Here is a 17234-nt window from a genome sequence, read left to right as displayed (position 1 = left end):
TTAACAGGGGTTAAAGCATCTCAGCTCTGCGGAGAGGAGCCCAGGCGCCAGCGCTGCAGTTCAAAAGTAACCAAACGCCGGCCTCGAAGGAGTTTGCTCCTGTGAGCGGACCTTGTCCCTCATCGCCCGGAGTGAAGCGAGTGCGGGGAGGAGATAAGTTATTTTTTCAGAGAACAATCCATCTCTCTGCCACTGACTCACTGACAAGCTTCCCCTTTCCAAGGCAGTTCACGAGGTGAGCCACGGGCTGAACACTCCGTCCTCTCTGCTGGGAAGAGGTGAGTAAGTGCACCGAGGGCTTCCATCTCTGCTTCCTCTTGGGAGCAAGGAGCACCGGGCTTAAAGTACTGCAGGGGAATGCGTCTGGGCAAACCCAACACACCAGATGCTTCTCTTCCCCAGCATACACCAGAAACACCAGCAAAGTGCCTGGTGCTTTCCCGCTGACAGAAAGTGGGAGTCCCTACTTGGACCGAGACCAGACCAGTGATTAAGAACAGAGCATCAGACGGGGTTTTCCAGCCCAAAGCAGGAAGGCCCCTATTAGCAGGATGCAATCCTTTGGCCTAGGCGGTGCAGGAGGTCTGGCTGGAGAGCAATAAAGACTCTTCCGAGCCCCTGGGCACAGGAATGGATGGATGGAAAGGGAGGAGCCACGGCAGCGGGCTGGCACTATTCAGCAAGAACAGCTTGGGTGGCACCAGAAAGGGACTCCCTCACTGCTGACTATGACAGCCTCAGGATGCTAAGCCAGGATTTGCTGCTTGCCTCACAGTCTGTTAGCTATTTTCAGCCCAAATGAGGAATCCAACCCGGCTTTGACTTCCCAAAACATTGATGCAGGCAGAAACTTCAGCGGGCATTAGAGGGATGATAAATGCAAGAACATTTCCAAAAAAGAGAGCCAAGAAAGGGCTTGAACTGCAGTGCTGGACACAGGCATGGTGGGGCAGAGAGCAAAGCATCCCGGAGAGGGCAGGAATGGTAGGGATGTGCCCAAGAAAGATGCTTGGCTTAGCTGGGAGAGGAGTGGGCGCAGTCCCACCTCCGTGTATGTGCTGGTGCTTGTGCCAGCCCAGCTCGCGGCGCCTGGGAGCCGCTCAGCCCACACGGGTCTATCGAGGCGGCTGGAGCTGATGTTCACCCCACACCGCCTGCTACCCCGTCTGACATCCCCCACCGCTGCTGTTATAATTAGGGAACTGGAGCAGATGGCAGCAGAGTTAGCTGAAAAGAGGAAAAAAAAAAATCTCATACACAGCTGCTACTTGCTGTGAGCAAGTCCTTCCCTCTTCGGCAAGTCAGGAGGATGGCAGCTCCTGTCGTCGGAGGGGGAGCTGCTGGGACAGGGAGCTGCAGTGACAATGTCCCCCAAAGCCTCCCGGCGGGGGGCTGAGGGCTGCTGGGGGGCAGCCACGGGGTGTGAACCACAGCGTGGCCAGTGACAAGGCACCGGTGGCACCACGGGAGCCCCGGGGTCCCTCTTCCTTGTGGCCCCGAGGGCTCCTGCAGGTCCGTGCGCCTCAGGGTCAGCTCCTGTCTTCATCCCAGCAGGCTTTAAGGAAACCTGCACGTGAATACAACGCTGCTCTGGTCTTCTGCCTCCACAATAAACATTTGCAGGCTGCTCCGTGCTGCTTCTCCCCTGGGTGGAAACAAAACCGGCTGGTGCAGGCAGGGCAGGCAAGGACCTTGCCCCCTCCTTCCCAGCTAGCAAACACAGGCGCATCGACGGCGAAGGTTGTGATGGGCAGAGAGAAGTTCCTGGAGGTGAGACTCGGTGGCAAAGCCTTGCAGCACTGCCTGCACCCAGGGAAAACCTGAAGCATCCCAGGGACAGCATGCAGCACCGTGCAGGCACAGCACGGGTCCTGCTCCGGGCTGTGGGGAGCCGGGCTGCCTTTCCCCCGCAGAGAAGGGCTTTCGGGCTGCAGGCCAGAACTTGCTTTAACTGGCGCTGAGGCACCTGCCCAGGAGAAAACCACCCGCGGGCTGGTGGCAGGCAGCGCCCTGCAGGGCAATCTCTGGGGAGAATGTGCAGCACAAGCCTCTTCCCAGCTGAACGCACCTATTATTTCATTAGCGCTGCGACTCCCCAGCCAATAAGTGCTCTAACGGCATGTTGAGTCTCCTCTTCTGCTCGCATGCTGCGCACCTGCTATAAACACAGCCTGAAATCATCTTCCCTGACAGGCCGCAGAGAAGCTTTGCCGCTGACTTCTTTTGTCTGGAAGAGGCTCAAGATTCATTCCGACAGACGCTGAGCGCCCTGCGGACGGGGCGGCCGCAGCCCAGCACGCTCCGCGGGTCCCAGCCTGATCCTGCCCTTGGCTCGTCTGGTTTTCCGAATGCTGAGCCTCCACAGCATGGTGAAATCGCTGGTGGGTGCACAGCCAGGGCTTCTCACCTCGGCATCCCACCCACAGCAGCACCAAAGGGCTCCCAGGACTGCTCCCAGGACTTGTAGCTGTAGGAAACACTGTCTTTGCAGTCATTTCTAGCTCTGGGGTAAAGCACGAGGTCGTTCCATTGCCTGCCATCCCTGTGCATCAAATCACTCGGCCAGAAGCCTTTCCAAATCCTGAAAAAGGGCCCTGGAGCCTCATCCAGTCATGGTGCTTCATACAAGCTCGATGCTCTGAACCAGAGCAGGATGCCCTGGGACTGGAGGCTGCACTTGGTCATTTCAAGCCCTGCAATACAGGCGAAGAGACCACCTCTCCCTGGGCTCCGGCAGCAGCCAGGAGGGCTCACAGCAGGACTTCAAAGGACTCCACATTGCCTCATGCAAGCTCTGCCAGATGGAGTGGGCTGGAAGCGGCAGATGGGACGGTACATTCGTGACCCTCAGGAGGTTTCAGAAATCGGAGCAACCCTGGTGCTGCACTTTGCTGTCCCCTCGCCTGTGCTGTGCCTTGGAGAGATCCAGCACTGACCAGCACAGGCATTCCTGTAGCCCAGCCACTGATGCCATTACTTTTGACTAAGTAAGGCACTTCCTAGAAAGACAAAAAAAAGTCAAAATACAGGTTTAAGGCAGGACTGTTCTGGATAAATCTACTCCCTTGCTGTCTCGCAGATTAAATCAATCAGCACCAGAGAAGGGGTCTGCATTTGGAGATGCTGAGGCTGATTCTCCTTGTGCTCATGCTGATTCAAGTTGGGAATAAATAAAGTCCCTAAAACTACTTTGATGTAGAACTGAGAGTGAGAGGAAAATACCGGTTCTGTTACCCAGCATATAGCCTTCCGTCTCTTGGTTTAGCGCTACTCAAAAGCCCCTTGGGTATAACCAACTTATTTTTAGCTGTTTACTTATTAAACAAACACAAGGGAAGGCTAAATGTCAAGGCATTTTTGCATACTGAGCTGGCCTCTGCACATTTATTCTGTCACATACAGGGATGCTGGACCAAGCTACTTCTCTGCTCTGGAGCCGGGGGTGGAGCAGGGCCAGCCAAGGAATGTGAGTCCTGCCTGGAAGCTGGTGCTGCTTGTGATCCCCCCCGCCCCAAACCTCTGGAAGCCAAGCACCTCCTGACTGTGGGATCATCTGCCAAAGGAGCGCAGTACCCATTTATCTGGCTGTATATATGATCTCCTTCCTGGTTTTTACCATATTTAACCCCTCCACACCCACAGCTAACAAGGAAACGTCCAGCTCCAGTGTCACAAGTGGAGAAGAAGCGAAGAGACTTGCCCAAGGTCGATGGCATCGTGTGGTGGAGCGGAGCACCGAGCAGGAGCCCCCCACAAGAGGCGAATCTCAGCACCATTTCGCTGCCTTATCCTCTCCGTGCCTCGCTTACAAAATATTTCAGGGAAACGTGCGTTTTCAGCACACGCACTGAAGTTTTGCAGGAGAGCGGGGTGGTGTTGCATAGGCTGGTGGCCATAAGGAATGATTTTTACAGGGGCTTGGTCCCCAACCTGCTTTGTGCCGGACCCTGGCTGGCAGCAGCTGAGCTCTCCTGGCCGGGAAAGCCCCAGCCGGTGTCTCCCATGAGCTGACACGAGCTCCTGGCAGGCTGGTCCCTGGCGTTCAGCAGCGTGTGGTGATTCCTGACGGTGATTCCTGCCGGGCTGGGAGGGCTGAGCGCGCCGGGAAGCTGCCTGCTCACCGGGATAGATAAAGCACAGCCGATCGTCTGTGACTCAGCACCCCGAGCCCGTCTCAAGCATGATGAACAAGGGCTGAGCGCGCCGACGCCGTGCCAAGTGGCAAGTCCTGCTGCTGGCTGTGTGCCCTGCCCGCTGCCGAGCCCACCTGAAAGCCCTGGCCCTCCCAAGCAGCAGAGGCAGGTCCTGCCAGGCTCGCAGCCCCGGGGCTACTGGTCGGACTGGCTGGCTCTAGGCAGCAGGACATGGCGCGTGGGGAGGCTGATAGACAGGGATCTGGGTATCTGTGGTGGCCCTCCTGCGAAAGGGGGTAGGGAGTGGGTGGCACAGAGCTGCCACAAATCCAGGTGTCCACAAGTTCTCTTTAGAGGAGGAAGAAGAGGGACCCGGCCATCTCTGCAGGATGTCTGGGCTCAGCATCTGGCGTCCAGAAATTTCACGGAATTTCAGAGTTGGAAGGGACCTCTCGAGATCACCTAGTCCCACTCCCCTGCTAAAGCAGGATTGCCCAGAGCACATCACTCAGGGCTGCATCCAGGCGGGTCTTGAAGGTCTCCAGAGAAGGGGACTCCACACCCTCCCTGGGCAGCCTGTTCCGGGGCTCTGTCACCCTCGCCGTAAAGAAGTTTTTCCTCATATGACACACAGATGACGACCGGGCAGGCCATCCGCACGGAGCAAGCGTGGGGGCTCTAGACTGTGGTGCGCGGCCCCTGTGCAGTGTGTGCCCCTGCATTTCTGCCTCTGAGGTCCAGAATACAGGACATTTTCTCCCGGGCAGTGGGCAGCCAGCATCACGGACCGTTGCAGGAGCTTTTTCCTGGAGAAGGAGCTTTTGCCCTTGTGACCTGTGCCCCTGCTGACCCCTTCTCAGCTCTTTTGTCCACGACACAGCGCCTTGGCTGTCCTGTCCCCCCTGCTCACGCCAGAGACAGGCTGTCCCCACGCTCCGGGGTGGGGGGGCATCGCAGGAGTTTTTGGAAAATGCTTCCACCTCGTGGCCCTCTGGAGAAACGACGGGCTGGGAAATGCCAGGCTGCACCCACTCGACCCAGCAGAGACAGACACAAACAAGGCCGTGCCACCCTTTCTGCTCGCTCCGTTGCCTTCACCCAGGCTGAACGGGGGGTGCCCAGTCCCTCTGCCCCAGCCCTGGCCCTGCCTGGGTGCTGCCACCAGCGCAGACCAGCCAGGGAGCTGGCAGTGGACCCCGGCAGCGCAGACCACCGCAGACCACCAGGCAGTGGACCCCCGACTTCCCAGCAGTGGTGTATCCCATGGGATAAGCATGGACTTCCCCAGGGCTGCCCTGCTGCTGCAGGGCTGAGGAGGAGTTAAAGCAGCCCCTGGTCTGTTAAAACACCATCCTGCCATCCCACGTGTGCGCACACGCAGGCACACAAGTGCTTGCAAAAGCTCAACCCGGGGGCGCCCGGAGCTGCCGAACCCGTTCTGCCAGGGGCAGGGGACACACACACACACACACACACAGAATCGCCACTCCTGGTTCCACTCCAAAATCTGCCTGCGCAGGCAGGTGGGGTGGGGAAGGAGTGGAAAAGCCTGGAGCGCACGGTGGTGAGCGCCGGGCACCTTGCGACACTCCGGGCTTCACCATGCAATCTTCCCCGGCCCGTGGGAAACGCTGCGGGGAGGCGGGGGTTGGGGGTGTCACACCTCTGTGTCGGGTCCCCATCCCGCTTCTGCCACCAACAGCGCCTGAAACCCCACGCAAGTCACTTCTGCTCCGCTGCGGGAGCCACCCAGGCTTTAATGCTCCGGGGAAAAGCCATCGGCTTGCACACGGAGTTCCCGCTGGGACACGGAGGTTTGGGCTGGATGTTGCACGGGATCAGGATGAAACAGCCGCAGTTTTCTTCTGGGCCACAACTGCTCCGCTTGGCACTGGACGTTTTTAAGACAAACGACCCCTCTGCTGCAATTCTCAGGCGGCATCTCCTTTCTCCCGGTGCCAGCCTCTCGTCCTGCTGCCCGCTAGCGGCTGGATTTGGGAAAAACACTTAAAAACCTGGCAGCGCTTCCCCCAACATGCTGCTACAGGCACCAGGTGGGCCTTTGTAAGGACGCTGTGGTTTAGGGCAGCTGTATCTCTCTGAAATATCCCCAAGGATTGACAACTACCCCTCGTTTCTGCCCTCTGTGGAGCTCAGAAACCCAACTCAATAGGTGTATTTTAGAGGACGGAGCCACTCTTTTAGAATTTGCTTTCTCAACATCAACTACAGCTCAGCTGCAGCTTCCTGTAGCTTGCAAGGCTGTAAAACTCCTGCAGTGGAGGATGCGTTGCTCGACTGTGCCTGGCCAGCAGCAAACACGGTCCAACCATGTCACCGGTCGCATGAGCGCCAGATTTCTTGCACTACACTGCAATTTTGCAGGAACTCTCCCCGCTGTTCATTCAAGTGCTGTGCTAACATGACCTGCCCCTCACGAGCAGCATCAGAAATGCCTCTTTGCCAGCAGCTTTACCTCTTCTTGGAGGTTTGCCTCCAGCCAGGGCACCAAGAACTTCAGCTCCAGGCGGTGATGTCCCAGGTCCAGAGGTGCTGCCAAAATCTTCATCCTGTGCATCACACAAAGAGCAAAGCCCTCAGTTCCCACACGGACAAAGAGCAAAGCCCTCAGTTCCCACGCGGCCAATAGGATGCTCTTGCAACCTTGGGGTCTGCTGAAGAACAAAGCAAATAGACGGATTTCCCCGGTGCGTCTGCTGTCCTAATGATCCCCTTTCGTCTGAACAGAGGTGAATGATTCAGTGTTTGCTAGGCATGAGCGAGACCCAGCTTCATTTTGTAACAGCAGCAGCGTTAAAGTGATTACATTTTTAGTAGTTTTTGCTTTTGTTAAAAAAAAAAGAAGTCCATGAAGATAGCAAATCCATTTGCCACGCTCGTTATGTGCAAAAGGCAACGTGATTGTTCCTTCTGATGCCAGCGAGAGGACCGGAGTGCCATGGCGATGCTGCTGTGGAACAGCAGAGCTGGGTTAGAGGTGCCAAGTGTATGGACATCCCCACCGAGGCAGCTTCTCCATGCTTCTCCACCACCACCCATCCACCACCACCCTCCAGGCAAGGGGGTCCCCGCTCTCCCTCCTGCCCCTGCACCCCGGACCGCACGCAGGAGCGGTAGGGTCTTGCCGATACGAGACGGAATTAAATGAGCGACTTTCCTGCTGTCACAGCCAACACTGTGCAAATTGGAAACCTTTCAGCAGAGGAGACAACCAGGCTGCTCGTTGCCCGTTTGTGCTTGAACGCACCATCCCGACCCAATCTGGGTTTGAACAGTCGGCAGAGTGAAAACCATTCCCAGGGGGAACCACTAATTAATGCAGAAGAATGAACAAACCTGCGGCTGATCGGCAAGCACACTAGATGCCGTTGGAAATGGTGTTTGTTACCCAAGACACACTGCACAGCTCCTCGTAATCACGCAGGGATTTGTCAAAGGGGTGGACTAATTTCTCATGTTATTACGGACTGCAAATTTTGCGAGGAAAGTGGCTAGAGCTGCAGAGGAAGCTTTCCCAGCAGGGCCCGAGGGGAACGCGGCGACTCCGTCTGTGTTTGCAGAGAGCCTGAGAGAGCAGCCCCGCAGAAAAGCTGGATTCTCGCTTTGCGGCTGATTCAAACGTTCAGCTATTTCACTTGGCAAGATGGGTCCTGCACGGGGCTGACATCTAACAGGTAGGCAGGGGCTGAACAAGGATTCTAGCTGGGCTGCTCTTCCCAGCAACGGCTCTCACCTGCCATAGCGTGGGGAGAGGCAGCTTTAAAGGCAGGACGCCCATCTCGCTGTCCTGGCTGGGGCTCAAACGAAGAGCTCCCCGTTAATGAGGAGGAAGTAGGGCGCGGTGGAATCGGGAAGTGCTTTGTTCAAGCCCATACGGAGAGTTGGCACGTAAGGATCTACCGGGGGTTAATGAAAGGCCTGCTAAAGCGCGATGAGAAACCTGCCAGTCGCCATACGAGCCGCCGTCCCGAGGAAATTAAAAATCACGCACCATATGCCGCGCGGCACGGGAGGGAGCGGGGCGTCTCGAGCAGCGTTTGCATCTGCCCGAGCGGCCCCGGGAGGGGGCAGGTGGGATGCACATCGCCGGGGAGGGGGGGGTCAAAACCCGGCAATAACTCGCCTCTGTCCCCCCGCCTTCCCGGCACCGAGCGGGGAAGGACAGTGACAGGGAAATGAGGGGAACCGAGGGGAAGGATGACACATGTTCAGCCCAACCCAGTGGCAGAGCAGCCGGAGAGGCAGAGCCAATAGCTGCTTTTCATGCTCAGTGAGTCTGTCCACCTCCACCCCACCCCCCCCCCTCCCCGAGTCCTTAAGTTGCAGCTTTTAACTACCTCGGTGTTCAAAGAAAATATGATGCTCAGCGTGAACAGAAGGAAGAGCCTGCTGACAGGTAGACAGCATGGACACTGATCCTGGCAGGGCCGGCTGCTGAGAGAGGTACGTGCCTTCCAAGGCAGGGATCCGAAAGCAATCACATTTGGGATGCAAACTCAGAGCAGACTTTAATTTTCCAGCAGGGGGAATATGGAAATCTGGCTCCCTCAAAATGATTCATTCCCCCTTCCCACCACCGCCACCTCCCTTCCCCGGCGTCCTCTCCCCATCCCTCCCAGCACAAACCACTTTGCTGCAGTCTCTCTCCATCTGGGTGCCTAAATGTCGGGGGGTTTAGCGTTCCCGCGTGTGCCGGGGTCAGGAGCGGAGGTTAAGTGAGACGTGGGGAGAGTGGCAGGAGAGAGGGTGGTACCCGTGGGGGTGACGGACCCGGGGCACTGGCAGGGTGGCTTGTGCCAGAGGCTGAGCAGGGATCCCAGAGGGTAAGACCCATCCCTGGGGAGCCGGGTGCTGCCCTGCTCAGCACGCGGGCGCTCGGGGTGCATCCAGGGGCTCCCCCAAATGGGTGCCTTTCCCGGAGAAGGGTGAGATTCCCAGGGGAGGGCGGGAAGGGGATGGGAGAGGCAGTGAAGCAGGGACATCGGCAGAGTTAATCTCCCCTCTCCAGGGGTGTTGAGCTCAAGGAGGACCCCGGGCCAGAGCTGCATTCGTCTCACCTAAGGCCCCTGCCCTGCACAGGCACTGGTGTGGGGAGACGGGAGGGAGAGGGCCGGGGTGAAGGATGCCCTTCCACGCACTATTGCTGGTCGTGTGAGCCAGGGCTGCCGTTCGCTGTGTCAGGGGACACCCTCTCCTTTTGCTGGGAGGGTCCCGACCTGCCGCTTGGCTTTTGCAGCTGGAGGGTCCCTGACAAATGTCCAGGTGGCACCTCTCTGGGGAGGCAGAGGGAGGTGGAGATGACACTGGTGCGGCAAAGTCCCTTGTCTGGCAGTAGAAGAAAGGGACTTCTCTCCCATTGCCGTGTGGGAGGTGTTCAGGGCTTGCTGCCCCCAGGATTTCTGTGGAATTTGGCCTCACGTTTATAAACACAGAGCTGTTTTCTCAGGCGTGTGAAGGAGAATTAAAAAGGGGGGAGTTGTGTGGATTCCCCAAGAGATCTGCCTGCCTCCTGGGCAGCTCGGAAGAACTTTTGTGGCCTTGAGAAGAAGAGAGGAGCCAGTGTGTGAATTTGCTGAACCCAGCTTTGGTCCATCCCATCCCGGGGACGGGGATGGAGCAGGGTGCGGAGACCAGGGCTGTTCCCAGCCAGCCATTTCCCATTTCCACCCTCCCTGGTGCCGGAGCTGGTTCCCGTGGCTGTGTGGGTACAAATATTGTCTAACAAATCCTTTCTGGAGATGATGCCGTCAGGTGGCGCTTGGGAATAGGCAGCGTCGCCGTGGGAGTCCGGAGAGCAAACACTTGTTGCTGCGAGCTGCACATAGCACGGGGACAACGTGGCACCCAGAGCCACTGGCCACCCAAGCCCACGCCTCCGGCCACCCGGGCCCACACCTCTGTCCCCACCGGCTGCTGGGAGGCGACACAGAAATGGAGCAAAGGCTTTCTGCAGGCGCTGGGAGGGATGCGCAGAGCAGTGGCGGCTGCGGAGACGGGAGGATAAGCGTGAAAAGCTTTTTTCTCTCACCCCTGGCACAGAAAAGTGTGATTTTAGTTATAGAGTATTTCTTCAGATTAAGCTGTGTCTGGCATGTGACTTCAGCCCCGTAACCTCCTTGGCAGGTTTTGCTCCATGCACGCAGTGTGAGACGGGTCTCTGGAGGAGGTGGCCCGAGGTAAAAGTTTCTGTGCAGTCTAGAGAGCTTTTGTGTGCTCGGGAACACTGTTACGGTCAGCCAGACGCGTGGGGTGCAGAGCAGAACGTACGTACACCTTTTGTCTTGAGCAACCTGCTGCTCCGGGAGCAGGGCTGCCCTAACCCTACAATGCCCAGAACAACAACAACAAAAAAAGGGAATTGTCCTGCGGGCCAGAGCGGAGCTGGGCTTGGGCACACGTGTGCCCGTCCCAGGGCACAGAGTGAGGTCCACCAGGAGGGTCCGCACATCGCAAGGTCCCGTGCAAAGCTGCCCAGGCCAGGACCGGCTGCAGGAGCACGCAGCGAGGCACGCTCCTGCCCACACTTACCTGCTCTATCCCGGGGGCCACCTCCTCGTGGGCCACCTCCCTGTGGGCCACCTCCCCGCCCCACGGGAGAGGACTGGCCCGGGGGCTCGGGGACAGCGTCGGGCAGGGGCAGCTGGGTGGCAGCCAGGACCGAAGCCGCTGGCCACCCTCCAGTCTGGCCGTCTCTGCGCCGGTGCCGCTCCCCAGTGCCAGGGTCAGGGAGGGTTTGTCACCCCCCCGGGGCGGACACAGCCCGGAGCACAGCCCAGCCCTCCCAGCCCCAGGGATAACCTCCCGCTGACTTCAAAGGCAAGGCATGCTCGGGAGGACAAAGAGAAGCATTGTAACTGATAATGCTCGGGGACGTTATTAGGTGCATAAGTTGTTTTCGGAGATCCCAAACGCAACAGCATTTTTGCAGCCCACATTAAGTGTACAGAAAACAGAAGGAAGAAAAGAGCTGCTCCGACTAAAGTAAGAGCATCCACACCAGGGTTTGCATCCAGTTTCGCTACGCTAGATCCGGTGCAACTTCCACTTGGTGACAAAAAAAATCACAGGCACAATCCCAGCTCAGAGGCTGGACAAGACAGTGGGGATTTGGGTGCAAGAGGGTTGCCTGCCGTGACTGGGAAGAGCAGCAGCTGAACCAGCACCTTTTAGTGCCCTCCAAGCCGCGGGGCCAGGCTGCCCGGCTCCGGCAGGGGCACCAGGCAGCTCATCCCATGGGGACGAGAGGCCGGCGGCATCGCCCGGGCTCTCTGCGGAGCGCGGTGTTACCAGCAGCAGCCCCGGTTCCAGCGCAAGGGAGCACGTCCCCTGTTAATCAGCATTTAATTAAAGGACATGCTGACATTTGGAAATCAGAAACAACTCTCCTGTGTGGGCTGCCTCTCTCTGCTGCTCGCCTCTTCTCTGAATCACTCCCTGACATTTTGCCAGATTAGGATGTGACTCTCTCTCTCTCTCTCCCTCCTTCCTTATAAAAATAAATTGAAAAGGAGATGCAAAGCCACCGCTGCTCCTGAGGGAGAGGACGTGGGGACAGGGTTTCGCTGGGGAAAAGCTCCTGTTGTCACTGGTGCTACATTGGTGTCCTACAAAAACCCTGACTGCGGGGCAGGGTCTTCGTGTGGTGGGCACCGCAGGGATGCTGGAGCAGGGGGTACTCACTGTGTTGGTATGGAGCAACTGGTTCTTCCTCCCCAAAACCAGACAGAGAGCTGTGTGGGCATGGCAGGTCCCCACAAGAGCCCCAGGTGATGTGTCTGAAGGAATCAAAAGCCGATGGTGTGAATGTCTGGCAGCGGCTGGTGCGCCGGGAGCAGGTTGGACCCACTGGAGAGATGTTCAGCATCTCCGCCTCGGAGCGGCCCCGCTGACGGCATCGCTCCTCAAAGTGGGAGCGACCAAACCCGGGCTGAGGGCAGGACCCTGTGCCATGGCGTGTCTGCACGGGGAAAGGCAGGGCACCCCCGGCCCCCCGCAGCCATGGGGGTCCCCTCTCCCCATGTACAGACCCCCTTTTCCCATCACGTTTCCACCCACCTGTGCCTCACAGCCGGACCCCCCAGCACGGGGGGTTGGGGGGCGATCCCTCACCCGTCCCTCACCCCGTGCATTACCCGAGCCGTCGCACAGCAGCATCCCGCCTGCGCCGAGGTGCCCCCCGCCTCCCGCACCTTCTGCTGCTCTTGAAACGGGGCCAGCGATTCTGTTTATCTGTTAGCCCATGCCAGAGCTGGTAAAATGCAAACAGCAGTGAGGGATGGGGGAAGAGGAGGGGTAGTGGGGGGGAACCCTCACCGTTCGCTTCCCCTTGGCTGCTCATTTCAACCTTCTTTCAAGCAGAAATTACTCACATTAATCAAGACTGAGAATGTGTTTGCAGCCCTGCAGATTTGGCAGCGCGGAATCAAATTCCATCAGTAGCAGCAGGAGGACGGGAGCCTGTATCTCTGCTGTGCACAGCCTAATAGAGCCATTGCCAGAGGAAATTGGATCTGAGAGCTCCCCTAAATTAATCTACCCTTTAAAAAAATGCCAGGAGATCTACATGACAAATGAGCGCTCGCAACAGAAACTGATGCAAACATCCAGCACATCTGATGAGGGTGCATCTGCCCCTCGGCCAACATCTGCACGGGAAGAGGCACGGGAGCAGCCCCAAGGAGCAGGGGCTCCTGAGGCCAGGGCGGAGGAGCCCCGATGGCCAGTTTGGGCCAAGAGAGCTGCTGGGACAGGGGAGATGTGCGAAGCCATCGCTGCCGCTCTGCTGCCGGATAAGCCCCTCTCCTCCTCCCAGCAGGCAGGAGATGTGCCGGAGGCTCATCCCATGCTGGCATGTGCAGCCATGGCTGTGCCGTGGGGCAGCGAGGAGCACCCCTGGAGAAGCCCAGTGGGGCAGAGCCAGGGCCGTGGGGCAGCACCGGGTGCTGCGGTGCCGGGTCCCATCGCCGCCGTGCCGTGGCAGCGGGGCAGGTGGAGGCTCCTGGGGTTCTGGCTCGTTCGTGCCACAGTGCCGGGGCGCAGGTGCCGCAGCTCGCTCCACTTTAATAGAGCTGCTGCTGCTCCAAGGTGATTGCTACTTTATTGGCTTATTTTTAGCCACGCGGCTGAGCTGAGAGTAAGATGGATGGGTCTTGTCTTGGGCGAGACTTTTGCTCGCGGTAGAAGCCTGGGCGCAGGATGGGAGTGATGGCTTTCAACGCTGCCTTGAAAACAGCTGGCGGGAAGCCGGTGCAGAGCAGGGAGCCTCCGCTCCTGCCCCGGGAACGGTCCGTAGGGTGGGCATGGACCGGGCCATGCCGGGTATGAGGCTGGGATGAGTTGGTGCGGGATGCCTGCTGCTGCGCAGTCCCCTCCAACGGGGGACCCTCGATACACTTTGCTTGCAGCATCCCCTGGTAAAATCCAAAGACCCCTGTGGTGGTCAGGGCCTTGTCTGCCCTGAGGGTCTCCCATCCCAGGGGTCTGTTTTCTCACCGGTGTTTCTTGGAAGCAATCGGACAGCAGGAATGCTGCTGAGCCTGGCTTCTAGGTGCAGCCAGGTGCTCCCCTGGGAAGGGCTGATCCCAAAAGCTGGTCCAGGCGGCGCGGATCGGGGGAACCCCTCTGCACCGCACACCGCCCTGCTCTGCTCCCACAGGCATGTCCCCTGCGCCCCTCTGTTCGTTTTGCAGCCATGAGCAGTGGAAAGCCTTAGCACCTTTGCTCCGCTCTCAGCAGCACCCGATGATGGAATCTTGACCTTTGTTTCCCGGGTTTATTAACTCCCTGCCCCTGTTCGTGCGGACTGAGCAGGGCCAGGAGGCAACGAGACATTTCCAGTGCTGCCTGCGCTCTGCGGGGAGTTTGCACCAGGGAGAAGCAACGCCTGGCTGGGCTGGGTGCGAGGGCTGGGTGTAAGGGCTGGGTGTAAGAGATGGGTGTAAGGGACGGGTGTAAGGGACGGGTGTAAGAGATGGGTGTAAGGGACGGGTGTAAGGGATGGGTGTAAGAGATGGGTGTAAGAGATGGGTGTAAGGAACGGGTGTAAGGGCTGGGTGTGTGGGATGGGTGTGAGGGATGGATGTAAGGGATGGGTGTAAGGGGCGGGTGTAAGGGCTGGGTGTGAGGAATGGGTGTCAGGGGTGGGTGTAAGAGATGGGTGTGCGGCATGGGCATAAGAGATGGGTGTAAGGGATAGATGTAAGGGCTGGGTGTAAGAGATGGGTATAAGGGCTGGATGTGAGGGCTGGGTGTAAGGGCTGGATGTAAGAGACGGGTGCAAGGGTTGGGTGTAAGAGATGGGTGCAAGGGCTGGGTGTGAGGGATGGATGTAAGGGACGGGTGTAAGGGATGGATGCATTGGGCACAAGGGTAGGTGCTGTGCACTGATCACTTTGGCCCGGCTGGTCCAAACTTCGTCGAGGAGCCGAGCAGTGTTCATAGCACAGCCCCTTCTCTCCTCTCGGCCCCGGGGGAACGTCCCTGCGAAGTGCCTCGCTCTGTGCACGGGCCCCAGGACACTGTGTGTGCGTTGGGTCTGCAAGCTAAATGGGCTCGCGGGATTGCAACTGGGCAAACAAGGCTTTCCGTGCCGGTTTTTCTCCCTGAATAGACGCGCTTCTGTGGGGTTTCGTTGCAGGTGGTTTGTTCAGTTGTCTACACAAAATAAGCAGCCAGGTGCCGGGATATTATGGCAAGGGGAAAGTAAAATACCTGGGTAGGTGGGTAAGAAAGAGCGTGAACTCCTTTAAAAAAATCGCCCCGCGTGTGTGGACAGTGTGTGGCCATAATTGCGTGTCTCTGCCTCCCCCAGCAGCGTGGGACCCGTGCTGCCCAGGGAGCGGTGCCCGCGGGTGCCAGCACGCGTGTGCGGCACGCAGCCCGGTGTGCCGGCATGGCGGGAGCTGCGGCCAGCGAGGCCGCGGGGAATATTGATTCGTTTTGCAGTGTAACCTGACAGAGCCTATTCTGGTGAAGTAATGAAGACGGATGATCCCGTCCCCTCGCCACGGTGCTTTGGGGAAGGGGAAAATTATTCACCGCATCCTGGAGGGATGCTCCGCGGTCCTCCATGCCTCGCTCTGTGCCTTATCTAATTTCCACCTCTCTTGCTGTTTTTTTTAATTCTTTCCATCCTGATGGCTCTCTGCCTTCCCTTGTCCCAGCACCCCACCGTCTCAGCAGGTGCCGGGAGGTGGACGTGACGGTCGTGCTGGGAGGCAGCTGAGCCTGGTCCAGACCATTTGGGGTGCAGACCTGGCTGCTGGGACGAGCTGGGAGAGGAACTTGTTGCAGATCTCAGCCGCCCGCGGTGGAAATCTCTCCCGCTGGGGCTCACCACAGCCGGAGTCATGACCCAGCCTCACGCCACAGCTCACCTCTCCCTCCTCCTCTGCTTTCATTCCCTGTTTCTTGTTCTTCGCCCCCTGCCTTTGCCTACCCGTGAGCACCCATCTGCACGTGCGTCTCCTCCTCAGGGCTGCTGCCGCGGCCGAGGCAGGCCAGTTGCCCCGGGTGCCCGGTTGCCAGCCCAGTTTGCTGCAAACTCATCCCGGGACCTGTTAAATGTCAATTAAGGGCAGTTCTATGAGGTTGATGAGCTCCTTTCACAGCGTTTTGGAAACCGCAGGCAGTACTTTTTCTTCCACTGACCAGCAGTCGTGAATCCATCTTTATGGTAACACCAGGCTCAAGCATTCGCATGCCAGAAGGCAGTTATGTGCAGTCATAAAAATGATTTAAAATTGGTCAAGGCTTTAAAAGAAAAAAAAAAAAGAAAGCTCATATATTATCAGGTCTTTATTTCTCTTTTAGCTTTTACCCTTTAGGATTAGTTTTTTCAGGCTTTTCTCAACAAACAACACAGTTGGAAACGCTAGACCATTTTTATATAAGAGCTGAGAATCCTCCAGAATCACAGGGCTGCGGGAAGAAAAAAAATATACCAAGTGCTGTAATGCACGAGATACGATCTCCAGAGCTGCCAGCACCCTCTGCAAAGTAACTATCTCCTACCACATCTTCAGAAACCCAACGAGTCTCACCGCTACCTTCCACCGGATCCCCATCGCTTCGCAGACCCAACGTTCAGAAGGGATCCTCTGGTCTGACCCAAGGCGGGGGTGACGCCCAGCGGCTCCCCCGCTTCCAGCTGAGCTCCAGCCTCAGAAAACTCTGGAGCGAAGATTTCCAGGGATACAGAGCCCCAGTGATTAATTGCAGCCTCTGTTTTAAAACTTTCGGCCTGTTTTTGAGGTGGGATCTCTGGTGTTCCCATCAATGCCCCGTGCACCATCCAGCCAACTTCTTTGAGGTGATAAATAAATTCTTGGATGACTGAGAGGGAAATTGTCCTGTAGCAAACACGTGGTGCCTTTCCAGCCTCAGGAGTTCCCTTGGCTATTCAGGGCAGAGAGATTACTCTTTTTCTCAGCTAAGGGAGCTGCTTTCATTAAAGGTGCAGCTCCATCGCGAGCTGGCCGCAGCGTTAGGGAGGAGGGGAAACCACAGTGCCTCAGAATTTTGAAGAAAATACGTCTAAAAATAAGACACCCCAGGTACCTGCCTGGCTGTTACTGGATGCGAACACGCTACGAGCCCAACGATGAACCGTTTTGCAGTCTGCAGGCCTTCCACCAGCCCTTTGCCGGCCCGCTTTTGGGGTGATTTTTGGGGAATAGCTTTGGAGGGCCGATGTGGGGCAAACCCCAGGCATCAAGGAGCACATCCTCACCTTTCGCAGCCGCCTTTACCTCCTGCTCCCAGCTCACGGCTTCAGCCTAACATCTGGCAAAGTTGTGTACCACGGGCAAAGCGAACATCGCTGCTTATGGCAGACCAGGCTGACAGTTCCTGCGAGATCAGCCCCGCGAGCATCATTTCGTGGTGATAGCTCGCTCACAAAGGCAAGAAATGGAAGCAAATCTTACATGACACATTTATTTTTGTCGTCTATTTATTAGCTCAGAGCAAAAGTCCTGCTGCGCTGCATTATGGGGATTATGCAAATGAGGGACATCAAGACAATTAAAAAAAAGCCCAAGTGAGCACAATGTCAGAGCCGAGCAGATGCTGAGAGACGGC

Source organism: Rissa tridactyla, chromosome 21 (assembly GCF_028500815.1).
Source record: "Rissa tridactyla isolate bRisTri1 chromosome 21, bRisTri1.patW.cur.20221130, whole genome shotgun sequence".
NCBI classification, from domain to species: Eukaryota; Metazoa; Chordata; class Aves; order Charadriiformes; family Laridae; genus Rissa; species Rissa tridactyla.
The sequence above is the reverse complement of the archived record's forward strand: the minus strand, read 5'-3'. Positions refer to the sequence as shown.